Raw genomic sequence first — 15149 nt, 5'->3', positions numbered from 1 at the left:
AGCAGGGGCCGGGACATCTTCCCCTACTGGGATTCTGGACAGACTCAGAAGAGACACATCCAGGCCTAGGGTCAGTGAGGACCTAATTAGGGAACTTCTGGTGGGGCTGGATGCGTTCAAGTCAGCAGGTCCAAATCATCTCCACCCCAGGGTGCTGAGGGAATTGGCAGAAGTCATTGTGGGACCCCTGGCACAGCTTTATGAGCACTTATGGTGCTCTGGCCAGGTGCCAGATGACTGGAAATGGGCCAATGTGGTCCCCATTTTCAAAAAGGGGAGGAAGGAGGACCCAAGTAACTATAGACCCATTAGTCTTATCTCGGTCCTGGGGAAGCTGTTTGAGAAAATTATCCAGGAGCACATCTGCAAGGGACCAGCAGGGGAGATTATGCTTAGGCGCAACCAACATGCGTTCATTAGGGACAGGTCCTCACAGACCAACCTGGTGGCCTTCTACGACCAGGTCACAAAAATCTTAGATGCAGGTGTCACGATGGATGTAGCCTTTCTGGACTTTAGAAAGGCCTTCGACACTGTCTCTCATCCCATTCTCATTAAAAAATTAGGTGACTGTGGCGTTGATGCCTACACAGTCAGATGGATCACAAATTGGCTGGAGTGCCACACCCAGAGAATGGTGGTGGATCGGTCTTTTTTGACCTGGTGGGATATGGGCAGTGGTGTCCCCCAGGGCACAGTCCTTGGGCCCGCACTGTTCAACATCTTCATCAGTGACATGGACAAGGGGGTGAAAAGCACCTTGTTCAGATTCGCGGATGACACTAAGATGTGGGGAGAGGTGGGCATGCTAGAAGGGAGGGACAGGATACAACTAGATCTGGACAGATTACGGGGGTGGGCGGATGAGAATAGGATGGGATTCAATACTGACAAGTGCAAGGTACTGCACCTGGGGAGAAAGAACCAGCAACATACCTATAGGCTTGGGAACTCCCTTTTTATTAGCACAGAGGCAGAAAAGGATCTTGGAGTCATTATTGATTCCTAGCTGAACATGGGCTGCCAATGTGAGGATGCAGTCAGCAAGCCTAACCACACCTTGTCATGCATCCACAGATGCATCACGAGCAGGTCCAAGGAGGTGATCCTTCCCCTCTATGTGACATTGGTCAGGCCACAGTTGGAGTACTGCATCCAGTTCTGGGTGCCGCACTTCAGGAGGGATGTGGACAGCATGGAGAGGGTCCAAAGGAGGGCCACTCGCATGGTCAGGGGGCAGCAGGGCAGGCCCTATGAGGAGAGGCTATGGGACCTGAAACTGTTCAGCATCCATAAGAGAAGGCTGAGGGGGGGGATCTAGTGGCCATTTACAAACTGGCCAAGGGGGACCAGCAGGTTATGGGAGAGTCCCTGTTCCCCTGAGCACTACCAGGAGTAGCTAGGAATAACAGCCACAAGTTGACTGAGGGTAGGTCAGGTGAGACATCAGGAAGCACTACTTCACAGTCAGGGCAGCTAGGATCTAGAACCAACTTCCAAGGGAAGTGGTGCTCACTCCTACCCTGGGGGTCTTCAAAAGGAGACTAGATAATCACCTAGCCAGGGTCATTTGACCCCAGCATTCTTTTCTGCCCATGGCAGAGAATTGGACTTGACGATCTGCTCGGGTCCCTTCCAATCCTACCAACTATGAAACTGTGTGTGTACCTCCCCCAGATGCCTCCCCATCCACAAATGATCCATGTGCTAATTAGCCCCCACTCATGAATGAAACTGGATGTTCTCATCACAATTCCTGGGATCCTCCAAAAATATATTTGCAAATAAGGTGCATCGGAACCTGTTCCAGCTCCATCTCATGGAAGGTGGGGGCCACACTAATCATGTATGACAGGCTGAGAGAGGGGGCAGTGGGGAAATTCTGGATAAACTGGGCCTCCATTCAGTGATGTTTGCTAGACATTTGAAAAACAGAACTCATTGGAAATAGAAAAGGGAAGTGTGGTTTAACTGTGGGAGTGAAAAGGAAGTAAAAATGTATTCAATGTAGTGGCTCACCATGACTTGAAAGAGTCAGTTCTGAGGGGGATTGAGTGCAGTGGGCACTACCATATATCTTATTCAGATGGGCTTCACTAACCTATTCTTGTGCTAGGTTTCCATTAGCATCTCAGCCTTTTATTCAAGATCACGTTTTTGGCACCAAGGGGAGATTCTCAGGGCTAGCTCCAGCTCTCCCAGTGCCAGCCTGGTATTGCAGCAGGGAACACCTATCCAGTTTTCTTAAGGGCCACCCACGCAAAAGGAAAAAAAAAGTTCCCATAAGTATGTTCACCCCATCTGGGCCATGTGTTTTATCATCATACTCAGTGTTGGCTGTTTTTAATCAACTTCGTAGTTGCTTTCCATTGTTGAGCACATACTACTTTTGGCAGCAGTTCATAGATTCATAAATGCTAGGGTTGGAAGGGACCTCAACAGATCATCGAGTCCAACTTCCTGCCCTGGGCAGGAAAGAGTGCTGGGGGTCACATGACCCCAGCCAAATGCCTAAACCACCTTCTCTTAAAGACCCCCCAAGGTAGGGGAGAGCACCACCTCCTTTGGAAGCCCATTCCAAATTTTGGCCACCCTTACTGTGAAGAGGTTTTTCCTGATGTCTAGCCTAAATGTGCTCTCTGTCAGTTTGTGACCATTGTTCCTAGTTACCCCAAGAGGTGCCATGGTGAACAGAGCATCTCCAGTCCCTTGCTGCGTTCCCTTAATGAATTTGTAGGTGGCCACAAGATCACCTCTCAGCCTTCTCTTGTGGAGGCTGAAGAGGTCCAGGTCCCTCAGTCTCTCCTCACAGGGCTTGTCCTGTAATCCCCTAACCATATGAGTGGCCCTCCTCTGGACCCTCTCGAGTCTATCAACATCCTTCTTGAAGTATGGCGCCCAAAACTGGATGCAGTACTCCAACTGCAGTCTGACCAATGCTGCACAGAGGGGAAGCATCACCTCCTTGGTTCTATTTGTCATGCATCTGCTGATGCACGATAAAGTGCAGTTAGCTTTGCTGATGATTTCATAACATTGATGACTCATGTTCATCTTGGAGTCCACTATGACTCTGAGATCCTTTTCCACTTCTGTACTGCTGAGAGGGTCACTTCCCAGCCAGCACGTGTGCTGGATATTTTTGCGTCCTAGGTGCAGCAATCTGCACTTGTCGTACTGCATCCTATTGTGTACTGCCCACTTTCCTAACCTGTCCAGGTCTGCCTGCAATCATTCCCTAACCTCTGGAGTGTGCGCTTCACCCCACAATTGAGTATTGTCCACAAACTTGGACAGAATACACTTCACACCCACATCCAAGTTACTGATGAAGATATTGAAGTGTACAGGTCCAAGGACCGAACTCTGCGGGACCCCACTACCCATATCCTTCCAGGTCGATACCAACCCATCTACTACCACTCTCTGGGTGTGACTGTTAAGCCAATTTGCCAGCCACCAGACTGTGTAAACATCTATGTCACAGCCTCTTAATTTTTTATGAGACTAGGATGAGATACCGTATCAAAGGCCTTGCTAAAGTCCAAGAAAATGACATCCACCTCTATTCCTGCGTCTAAGCATTTTGTGACCCTGTCATAAAATGACACCAGATTGGTCAGGCATGATCTACCTGCTACAAATGCATGCTGGTTTCCCTGCTGCATTATTTTTCCCACTGGACTCCCACAAATATGATACTTCATAATCTTTTCAAAGACCTTTCCAAGGATGGAGGTGAGACTAACTGGCCTATAATTACTTGGATCCTCCTTCCTCCTCTTCTTGAGAATAGGGACCACATTGGCCTTTTTCCAGTCCTCCAGGACCTGACCCGAGTACCATGAGTGCTCAAACAGCCGTGCCAGTGGTTCTGCTATGACACCGGCCAGTTCCTTCAGTACTCTCAGATGCAGCTTATTCATGTCTGCGGACTTGAACACATCCAGTCCATCCAAGTGACTCTGTACCAAATCAGCGTTGACAGTTGGTGGGCTGGTGTCCCTCTGATGCCCATCTAAGAATCCATTAGGAGACTGATCTTGAGCCCTGTTCAGTAACACCGAGGCAAAAAACTCATTGAATAGCTCAGCCTTGTTCCCCCTCTGTGTCACTAATTGCTCCTTCATGTTCAGTAGGGGTCCTATGCTGCCCTGCACCTTCCTTTTACTCCCTACATCCCTAAAAAAAAGACTTTTTGTTGTCTTTAATTTGTGTTGCCAGCCTCAGCTCTGTAGTTGCTTTGGCCTTTCTAACTGCCTCCCTGAATGTGCGGGCCAAGTAGGTATACTTCCCCCTGCTTCCACTGCCTGGATGCTTTCTTTTTTGCCCTTAGGCTCGCCTGGATTTCCCTGTTTAGCCAAGGAATTTTTTTTGGATCCTTTCCCCCTTTTCCTTCATACTGAGATAGTCTCTCTCTGTGCCCAAAGGATCGCTTCCTTTAAAAACGACCACCCTTCCTGGACTCCCATCTCACCAATATTCTTATCCTACAGTGTATTATTGACTAGACTCCTAAGCACACTGAAGTTAGCCTTCCTAAAGTCAAGCACTTCCACCCTACTATCTTACCCACCCTATGCCATATGGTGAATTCAATTGATTGGTGGTCACCGTTCCCAAGGTGACAACGAAGCTGCAGCTTCCCTAATAGGTTCTCCCCCATAGCCAACACCAAGTCCAGTAAGGCATTCCCCCTAGTGGGACTGTATACCACCTGCATTAGGTGAAGGTCCTGCATGCAGGTTAAGAACCTACTTGAACAGTTGGATTTGGCTGACTGCTCCTGCCAGCAGATGTCAGGGTAGTTTAGGTCCCACATTGTCCCAGCCACCTGCGGAGGGTTTGGGATTGAGAGTATGGTCGGGGGTAGAAAGGTAAGAAAGATTTATTGACTTAACAAAAACACAACTACATGTAGTAATAAGACAAACAATGACAGACAAAAGCAATTCGCATTGGCAACTTATCGGCAGTCCCCTCTGATGCCTGATACACAGCAAGCTTTCCTTTCCACAAAGTTCAGTGAAGTCAAGCATCCCTGAACAGCACTGTCCAAAGGGGTACCGGGAAGGACCCTGGAATGCTGTTCTTGGGCTCCTCGAGGTCCACGGGCCCACTGATCCAGGCAACAGCTAACTAATCCTTTTCACAGAGCTGTATCTTCCTTCTGAATGGTTTCCAAATATTCCAGGTCATTTATAGCTTCTGAATGGTTCTGATAACGTACAACCACTCAGATTCCTTTTACTTCAACTGTCCTTAGGCTGACCAATAGCAGTACAAGCCTTGCATTCCTTTGATAAAGTAATTTTAACTACGCCACAGGGCCTTACTACTTCAAGGCTTTGCTAAATTTACTAGGCCTTACTTTATACAAGGCCTCACTACATCTTCAACTTTAATTAGGCTCTTAGCAACAACATACAGCTTAATATCTAAACAAATACAGAAAAACACTTGGTCTAATCTTCATAGAGCCTTCAGCAAGCACCTTTATCACACAAGCATAATTTCAGCTGTCACACCCCATGACAACCACATCCCAAGACTGTATGGCTTCTGAGAGCTGCCTCAAGCATTCCAAGTCTAACTTGTCCTCTTGGTGTGGTTGTCTGTAGCAGATCCCCACCACCAAGTCCCTTTCCCCACAACCTCCATGCCTCAACTAACCCCAAATGCCTCAACTTTCTCCTCCTCTGATTCCATTTTAATTAGGGTAGATGTATAATGCTTCTGTACATAGAGAGCAACCCCGCCCCCTTTCCTCCCTGCTCTGTCCCTTCTGTGCAACCTGTAGGCCTCAATGTGTACTGCCTGGTCATGGGTAGGATCCCACCAGGTTTCCGTTAGCCCCACTAAATTGAAGTTATTATCTGCAACCAGAAGTGTGAGTTCTTCCTGCTTATTCTCCATGCTCCTAGCATTAGTATAGAGGCACTTGAGCCCTCTGCATAGTGCCTTTGGTGCCTCCCCCTCCCCATTCTGATGCCCAAAGGGCCCTTTGGTACTTACCTGGGGTATACTGCTGCATGTCTCACAGTTTGTAGGTTCTAGACTCTCTTCATCTCCTGCTTCCCCATCCCCTTCATACTTAGTTTAAAGCCCAACATAGGAGGTCAGCCAACCTGTAAGAATAGAGACACTTACTTTTTGTGGCGAGATGAAGCCCACTGCTTCCCAGGAGGTCCTTGCATGGAAGTGTGGATTTTGGTCCAGGAAGCCAAAACCTGCACGATGGCACCAACTCTGGAGCCGCGGGCTGACTTCCCTGACACAGGCGATATGATGCCTACTGTGACCACTAACCAGGAGGATCAACGAGAAGACCACCTGTCCCCCAGTTTAAGGATGGACAATGGTTTAATGAGGTTTCTTTGTACACAAATGTAAGATGATTAGCTTTCCCTCCCATGTTGATAGGGGGGGAAACCTCATCTTGTATTTGAGTAAATATGCTACCTTGTTCCCAGACTTTTTTGTTACTGCTTATGTTGATTTCTGTAATGTGTTGGATATGAGATGTATCGGAGAGAAAAAAGTGACTCTGACATGGATGCTGCTCGTTTCTTCTCTGGTGGACAAAAGAAGACAGTGAAGGAAATGGTATCCCCATGTCTCCATTTCCATCTCTCTCTTGCTGATGCTATAATTGGTCTGTATGCACCCCTCGATATCTTAGCATGCAGTAAGTAACATGCAGCTTTACTCATTGTGATTTAATTTGATTCAAGGCTACACTGGAGGATGATGCTTGATCACAGCAGAACTAAACTAAAGGAGCTGTGATCCCATAGTTCATAATAAGGGTGTGTCTATACTGCAGCATAGGTAGACATTCCCCAGCTAACTTTAAATTGCCTGGCTCACATACTGGGAGTAGTCTGGCTGCTACAGTATAGAACTCTGCAGGCTATTTGTTCTGCTCAGAAGCAGAAAAATTACTCATTGCTCTGCTCTGTGCTGCCACAGTTGGGTTGCTGTCTTTATCAATGCTAAATAGTTTAAAGCTAGCTCAGGTACATTAATGCTATGCTGCAGTCATGGTAGTGTTGCACTGACTGCAGTGTAGACATACCCTACAAGATAGTGATGTCCTGGGACTCAAGAATGCTGAGATGTATTTCTTTGTGACTGAGAACAAATCATTGAATTTCTCTGTACCTAAATTCTACAATCTGTAAACTTAATGGATAAGAATACTTAATGGCCCTATGAGGCTATATTTATAAAACACTTTGAGATGCTTGAATAAAAGTTCTATAGTAATAGAATGCATTTCTAGTAAGCGTTAATTTTCTTCCTATGCGGGAGTTCATTTTAGTGTTCAATATTGTTTGCATTCATTTGTTAAAAGAATATATCCTGACACCGAGTGAATTAATGAGTTAATAGCAACTAAAGTAGTGAATGAAATGAAGCAATCTGTCAAGGTTTTCTTATAAACTAGCTGATACTGATATATGTAAGTAACTTTATCTCAGACAGAGACGTCCCTAGCAGTTTGTGGGGTACGGGGTGTATCAGCCTGTGTGGGGCCGGGGTGTGGTGAGTGGCAGTTGCAGTGGGGCCTGTACGGCACTGTCTGTGGAGCCTGGGACAGTTGCCCTGATTCACCCCCTCCCCACCAACCTGAGATGGCCCTGATCTCAGAATTTATTCTGTTACCTAAATATCACTATATTTACCATAGGAAACAACTATGGTAAATATATTTTGCTTCCCCAAAGCAACAAAAATTCTTATCTCAAGGTCTTTAGTAAACTCTCTTACTGCTTGTATAGAGCAAGGCCTTTCTATAAGTTCCAGAAATGACATAAACATATTCTGAGGCAATTATAAACTTTTAACTATAATCAGTGACCTCTGTACAACACAAAAAATGTCTATGATAGATGTTTTGCATTCCTAGATGATGGCTTCTTTGCCATGTCACTAACTTTTTCATGTCAAATTTTTGCTAAATTTCTCCCCAAAGTGAGTCAAAGTCAGTGGATTTATGCCTGGGATGAACTTGGCTCATATTTTTTTATTTTATCTTAGTTCTGTTACCTGAAGTTACTTTTTATGTTGAGATAATTCACACTTTCATATTTAACTGTTTTGCATTACTTTAATCCTGTATGCAGTTAAGCGTGAGGCTGAAAGTTGAATGCTGTCTAATGTAAAGAGGTGTAATTGAAAGACTATACATCTCATAGTGCAGAGAACTTTAATGATTGTTTTCTTTTTGGGTGTATGTATTCTCAGGCAGAAATCTGCTCAGATCCATTAGGTCAGAACGTTGGGAAAAGTGGTAGCTATTGAGGGACATCTGTCTTTGCTCTATTTTTTTTCCTTCAAAAACAATAAAAATAAGATCATACTTTCTTGTTATTTTGTTAAAGATGATCATCATGTTTGTGTAGTTCTGACTTCTTTGGCCCCATGGGCCTTTGTGGGTATGATAATTTATGAAGGAAATAGTTTTAGGACAAGTTGCTGGCATCAGAACCCTGAACATTTTTTTTTTTTTTGCTTTCTGGCTCAGAAAACAGTGAGTTGAAAGTAGTTACTCATAAATTGTGTTCAAACAATATTCAGGTAAGTTGAACCTTATTCTTTGTTCCCAAAAATGCTTTCAGATTTTCATCTGAATCACTATGTATACCTTCCAACCTTGCAATGTTCTGTTTTCCCCCAAAATGCCTCATTTGCTCCCCAAAGAAGCAAAAATTCCTGTCTCAAGGTCTTTAGTAAACTCTCTTACTTCTTGTATAGAGCAAGACCTTTCTATAAATTTCCTATGGTTTTTGTAATGTTTAGGACTTGCCATTTTGATCTAAGAATCTCAAAATAGGATTTGGAAGGTCTCAGATTTAAATTACTTCCAATTGTTCATATTAAAGAATGTACTGCTAGATCTTTAGCAATTCCTTTGGCCTGCTTGCTGTAAGTTTGCAGGGCAGCCACTTGGAGTTCAGTTCATATTTTTATCCAACATTACTTACTAGCTGCAGTTGTAAGTGCTAACTTCCAGTATGCTCAGATGATCCAGGAGTGTTTGTTAAAATAGGTACCCAGCTCCCGAGAGAGACAACTGCTACAAAGTCAGCTAAGTAGTTTAGCCTATTCTCTGAGCAGCAGGTTTGGGGGCATAAGGATGTACAGGAAAAAGCATGTTCCCAATGGGTACTGCAAGCCTGAAGAATGATGAGTGTGATGTATGCACTGCTGGAATGGGACCGTTGTCGACAGAACATCCCCATCCTAGCTTCATTAAATAAAGATTGAATGAATTTTATTCATCTGATGATGCAGGTTCTGAAATGGGTCTTCCATCTTGAAGATGAGCTTTCAATGTGAGCCTATGAACATGAAACTTCAATATGATGCTGCAGCCAGTAAAGCAACCAAAATGCTGGCTTGTATCCATGGATGCTTCTCAAGCAAATCCCAGGATGTCATCCTCCTATTGTACTCGGTCTTGGTGAGGCCACAGCTGGAGTCCTGCATCCAGTTTTGGGCTCCACAATTAAAAAAGGATGTGGAGAAGCTTGAGAGAGTGGAGAGGAGAGCCACGCGCATGATCACAGGTCAGGAAAACAGACCTTATGAAGAGAGGCTGAGAGCCTTGGGACTCTTCAGCCTGGAACAGTGCAGGCTCAGGGGTGATCTGGGGGCCATATATAAGTTTAACAGGGGTGCTCACCAGGATCTGGGGGAACGTTTGTTCACCAGAGCGGCCCAAGGGATGACAAGGTCGAACGGTCACAAACTCCTCCATGACCGTTTCAGGCTGGACATAAGGAAGAACTTTTTCACTGTCTGAGCCCCCAAGGTTTGGAATAGACTGCCACTGGGGGTGGTTCAAGCACCTACTTTGAACGCCTTCAAGAAACATTTGGATATTTATCTTGCTGGGATCCTATTACCCCTGCTGACTTCCTGCCCCTGGGGCAGGGAGCTGGTCTCAATGATCTTCCAAGGTCCCTTCCAGGCCTAGTGTCTATGAATTTTCCCCATTTTGTGTTCTCAGAATTGACTTGAATATCTCAGTATCCAATACTTTCACATTTCCATCAACAGTGTTCAATGAAAATATATCAGCCAGTACCAATATAGCCACTCCAGGCCTAAGTCTATTATGCTTTTACAAAGTACTTATTGGTGGCTTAATTTAGAGTGTACCTCTGTCCTACTCAAGTGATTATATCATCAGAGCTGCTTCTCTTCAAAGAAATGTTTTCCATAGTCTCTATACAATTAGTCATTCTCAGCCTCCCGCTTCCTAGGGTTTGTACTGCTTATCAATCTCCCACATTTGGTGTACTTCAGAGACAGATCTTGAAGGAGAAAGAAAAGCTTAAGTTTTAGAAATAGGTTCTCTATGCATTTTGCTTCTGCGGGTCTCCCACTTCTGAGAATTATTAATTGACCCATTGGCTCTCTTATCTCCCTGTGCTAGGAAAAAAGAGGGCATATCTGCATCTCCAATGGTTTGCTTTCCATACAGTAAAAATCCTGGGCCAAATCTTAGCAGGTATTCAGGTGTCTCACTCTATGAAAATTGAAAGTCTATAACATCTTAAATGTGTACTCTGGTGGAAGGGCTTACCTAATAAAAACAATATTGTTGTTGAATGATTTTTCCAGTTCCCAAAAGAGATAATATGTTTATTAGTTTTATTACATGCCCCACTTCCAATTCCACACCACCCTCAAACATGCACACACATGCTCCAGGGTCAAGTACAGTCAAAAGGTCCAAGGCTGAATCGGTTCAATTTTTTCAGGTTAGTCTAAACTGCATAGATTGAATTGATAAGCATGCAAAAAGACATTCACTTTTGATTCCAGAAATGCAGCCACATGCCTGCAATAGCCGAGGCCAGAAGCTGGGTGGTGCAAGAGCATTCCTCCCTGCTCAGCTGGAGCTGACAGCTTGGGCCAAGGCTAGCCTGCCTGCCCTGCAAGGTAGGATTTTGCAGGGTAGGTGCAAAGCATCCTGAGATGCTAGGGAAACTGTGAGTTAACTTTGGTCTAGTACAGCAAGCACTAATATACTTCTGTAAAAGATTAGAAGGAATGGAAATTTCTTATAAGGAAACATTATTAACTATTCCATGCCCTACAAACTTGTCATATTTCCATGGCATACTGCTGTATAAAAGAAAGAATGCCTCTGTCCATTCACACAGCGATTTCAGGTGTAAATCTGCTTTAAAAACTGATGGAATATAGGTCAAGAAAATAGTCCTCTTTGTCACAGTGCAGGGTCCAGTAGGATGACCGTGATCTTCCTAAGGCCCCCTTTCCAATGCCAAGTTGACCCAATGGGCACCCTCAACTCTCGCCCACCACATCTTTGGTGATAAAGTATATATTTGGGAGGCTGCCTTTTACGCCCTCTTGGTCATGTTTTGCTGGACACTCAGACCCCATGGATTCCCAGACCCCTGGTATGTCCCGCTCCAAGATAAATGGTACAGCGGGTGTTTCGGGGCACCCTAGCCTTATGGGCTGTGCGTGGCTCCAGCCACCCCTTTACCATGCCCCAAGCCTCGCAGATGGAATTGATGTTGTTCAGTTAGGACTTTGTTATAATATGGCCCCCTTGTCCTCTCTGGGCCCTGTGCGGCCTTGTCTTGCTCTGCGCCCTCTCTGGCGTGCGGGCTCTCCGTAGCCCTGGCCTCGCTCTGTGCCCTCTCTGGGGCTTCTCCAAGTCTGCCCCCTTCTCTGGGGCTGGGGTCAGTGCACCCTGAATGCTGCACCCTCACTGGCGCTAGGGTCCCCACACTACTGTGGGTCCCCTAGGAGGCCTCCTCCAATCCCTAATAGCCTCACCCAAACCACTGGTATTAAACAGTAAACAAAACACAAACCCCTCAACTATAACATAAACTGAAGCCTCCCGGCTATAACAACCACCCCAGAGATGCTCCATCCTTTACCTGGCTTGGAGCTGTACCTGTGGTCAGGCCTCTCCACTCAGCTTGCTCAGGGAGAGCTCCTTCCCCCCTGGCTGCTGGCAGGGAACTGGTCCCCTGGGCTCAGCCCCTAGGGTTTATAAGGAAGCCAGGCCCTGCCCCTCTCAGTCAGCTGACCGCTGGCAGGTGTGGGTCGCTGGCTAACTCCATTTTGCCCTAGTGACCAACAGCTGGGCTCCTTTCTCACTGCTAGGTCTCTCTCCCTAGCAGTTTCCCCTCATAGGATCAGGGCACCTTAGTGCTCTGTGACACTCTTCCCTATCCTATAGGCACTTTGAGAAGTTCCCACCTTTCACTAAATGATTGTTGTGCAGAAGAAAAAGATAGTGAGTTAATGTTCTTTGTTGACTGTAGCAAATCACTTCTGGGGAGAGATTGTTCCAGTTCATGATTTTAAACAGCTCTGTGTCTTAAACACAAAACCCTATATCAGTAGAAGGAATTGGTGGAAGTTGGGAATAAATCCAAAGGAAAATATCCTCTCTGTCATGCTCCCACTATTCCTGTCTTGTGTTCTTTACACTGTCGCCATAGTGATTTAGTTGAGTCTATGTTGCTTCAGTCAGAATAGCTCCTGGAGCTCTGACTTCCCATGTCCCTTCTGCCCATTCAAAAATCTCACAACATCCCTGTAACAAATACAGCAATTATTTATGTAAAAAGTGGTAGTAGGAAAACATTTATACATGTTTTAGTGCAGAGTTTTATTCTAAATGAAAAAAAATACTAAATTAACTTCTTTTCTGTGTACTTTCTTTATTTGATGCTTGGTTTTAGCTGTAAATAGGATGCAGAGCCAGCACCATGAAGTCAAAAATTCTTCTACAGAGCATGTTTTAGGAAATTATCAGTGGAGTGTTTTGAAAGACTTTGAAGGAAGATGGAATGAAAACATGTTTTAGAACTTTACCATGTACCTTTGATAAGATATGTGGTATGCCTGTACCTTATACATTCCTGATAAAAATCTCCCAACACATTATCAAAAATAAAATTAACAGAAACAGAACAGTTTTCACCAAACAAAAATCTCTAAAAACATTTGTATGAGCCAAAACTTGCATAAACAGACATTGCTATCTGTTCTGAGAGTATGAATATATGTATGTATATATAAAATATGGTTTACATAATATAATTGTATGAATGACAGGGGGAAGCCATCCATCTATTGTATTTAGCATACATAATTGTAACCCTGAAAGGGTCTAATCCATCTCCTACTGAATGTAAGAGGAGTCAGTCCCTTTATTTCAGTGATATTTGAGTTTTGCCTAGAATGTTATTGCAGAGTATTGAAAGCCAGCATCATTCTTCATACAAATATTATTTCATGGCTTCTTACTGTGCTTATAAAAATGTGTCAGTGTGCAATTAGATTTTTGTTTCCTACACAACTGTCAAGTAAAAAAACACTGTGACATACTAACATCTGCTTGCTTGCTCCACAGTTACTAGGTCTGATTGAGATTTGTCTTTTAGTTTGGACTACAGATTGAATGAATTTTAAAACTGCCCATGAACTTGACTCTGGATGCTGTATTTCACTTGATTTTTGCATCAAATTATACAAAATAATTATTTTGCCAAGATTTAAGGTAAAAATTACAAGGTAGGGCTGACCTTCACACAAAGTCTATGCATCTTAAATCAATTTTGAAAACCTTCAACTAAGTTTGACTCTGTAGGGAAATGTGAAGTCAGGTTAACTTCACAGCAATCCATGTTTTGTTGACAAAGGAAAGTTTCTTGGAACATTTCTTTTCATATTCTTCGTATTATGGATACTTAATACATATTTCATAAACAAATAGATGTCATATTTTCTCACATATAACATACAACTTTTTTTTCCTCAAAACCAGCTCCTGGTAATTGGAGTGTACATTAAGGCTGTGCAAAGGCTTGGTAGCAGATTTGATTTGGAGGAGATTTGGGCCAATTGGGGGGGGGGCGCAAATCTCCAAATCCGAACTGAAAATCAGAAGACCCATTAAAAGGCCTGAATTGAATTGGAAGTCTCCAAATCAATTCAGATATTCGGGTGGTTCCCACTCACTGCCGCAGGGAGCTGAACCTGGGGTCTGTGATGGTAAGTAGGGGGCAAGGGAGATGAAGGAGCAGGGAGAGGACCATGGGGGGGGCCACCAGCCCCCAGCCCCCGCAAGCCCCCCAAGTGCCCCCACCTGGCCCAAACCCCTGATTACTCCCCCAGCCCTCCCCAATGGCTGCACTGCCCGGCCCCAGTGTCCTGGCACTTAAGAAAAATGCCCTGCACTCACCAGCTGCAGCAGCAGCAATTGGGGACTCATAGCAGAGCCCCCCCCATGCAGTGTGGGGCAGTGGGGGGCAGCAGGGTTTGGTCCCCACTGTCTGGTACCTGTATGGCAGCTGCAGGGCACTGGGGGGGGCAGCACGACTTAGCAGGGCGCTTCAGGGCTCCGCATGATGTCCAGGAGCAGAGTCAGGTGCATAAGCCTTGAGGAAAGAGGCTAAAGGACAGGTGTGGGGGGGGGGGGAAGCAGAGATAGGGGCAAAAGCAGATGCAGATGGGGAGAGAAGGAACGAAATAACGGAAAGCAAGGGCAAGGAGAAAGGCGGGGGGAAGCATCATCGGCAATCCCTTGATTTCAGGATGATCTCTACCATCTCATTGGTGGGTCTTGAGGTGACTTAAGTGTCCAATCCTTGAGCTACAGACCCATCCACAGAATTAATGTGGGGGAAAGCAGAGCCAGGGGAGAAGGTGGTTGGAAAAGCAGGAGAGGAGGGAATGTGTGGGGAGCACGGGGAAAGGAAGAAGAAGCAGAAGGGAGCAAGCAGCCAGCTCTCCCCCACATTCCTTCCCGCCACTTCTGCTTTCCTCAATGATCTGGGCATGGGGGGAGCAGTGGCCCCAGGAGCCTGCCTCAGCAACGTGCATGTTCCTCCTTCCCTGTTTGGCTGCCTTCCTCCCTAGCCCATCTCTAGAATCTGTGCACTGTGGGGCTGGGCTCCCTGGACAGCTGTTCTTGCAGCAGGGGGCAGGAGAGTTTCCGGCACTCCTCCCACCGCTATGCCTGCTGCAGCTGAGAATCAGACTGCTCTAGCTGAGAGCTGTAAGGAGCCACTGTGCAGGGAGCCTAGCTGACTGGAGACCACAGCAGCAGCACACAGATTCCTCCTTCCTTGCTTGGCTCC

General features: G+C 45.5%; 1 protein-coding gene across 4 annotated transcripts in view; it reads left to right on the top strand.

The window, feature by feature from the left end:
• ADGRA1 (adhesion G protein-coupled receptor A1) overlaps positions 1–15149 on the top strand; it is a 593458-nt gene that overhangs the window by 427378 nt on the left and 150931 nt on the right. The gene's annotated exons all lie outside the window — the stretch shown is intronic.

The sequence above is a fragment of the Alligator mississippiensis genome, chromosome 6 (assembly GCF_030867095.1).
Source record: "Alligator mississippiensis isolate rAllMis1 chromosome 6, rAllMis1, whole genome shotgun sequence".
In the NCBI taxonomy this organism is placed as follows: Eukaryota; Metazoa; Chordata; order Crocodylia; family Alligatoridae; genus Alligator; species Alligator mississippiensis.
The sequence above is the reverse complement of the archived record's forward strand: the minus strand, read 5'-3'. Positions and strand labels throughout refer to the sequence as shown.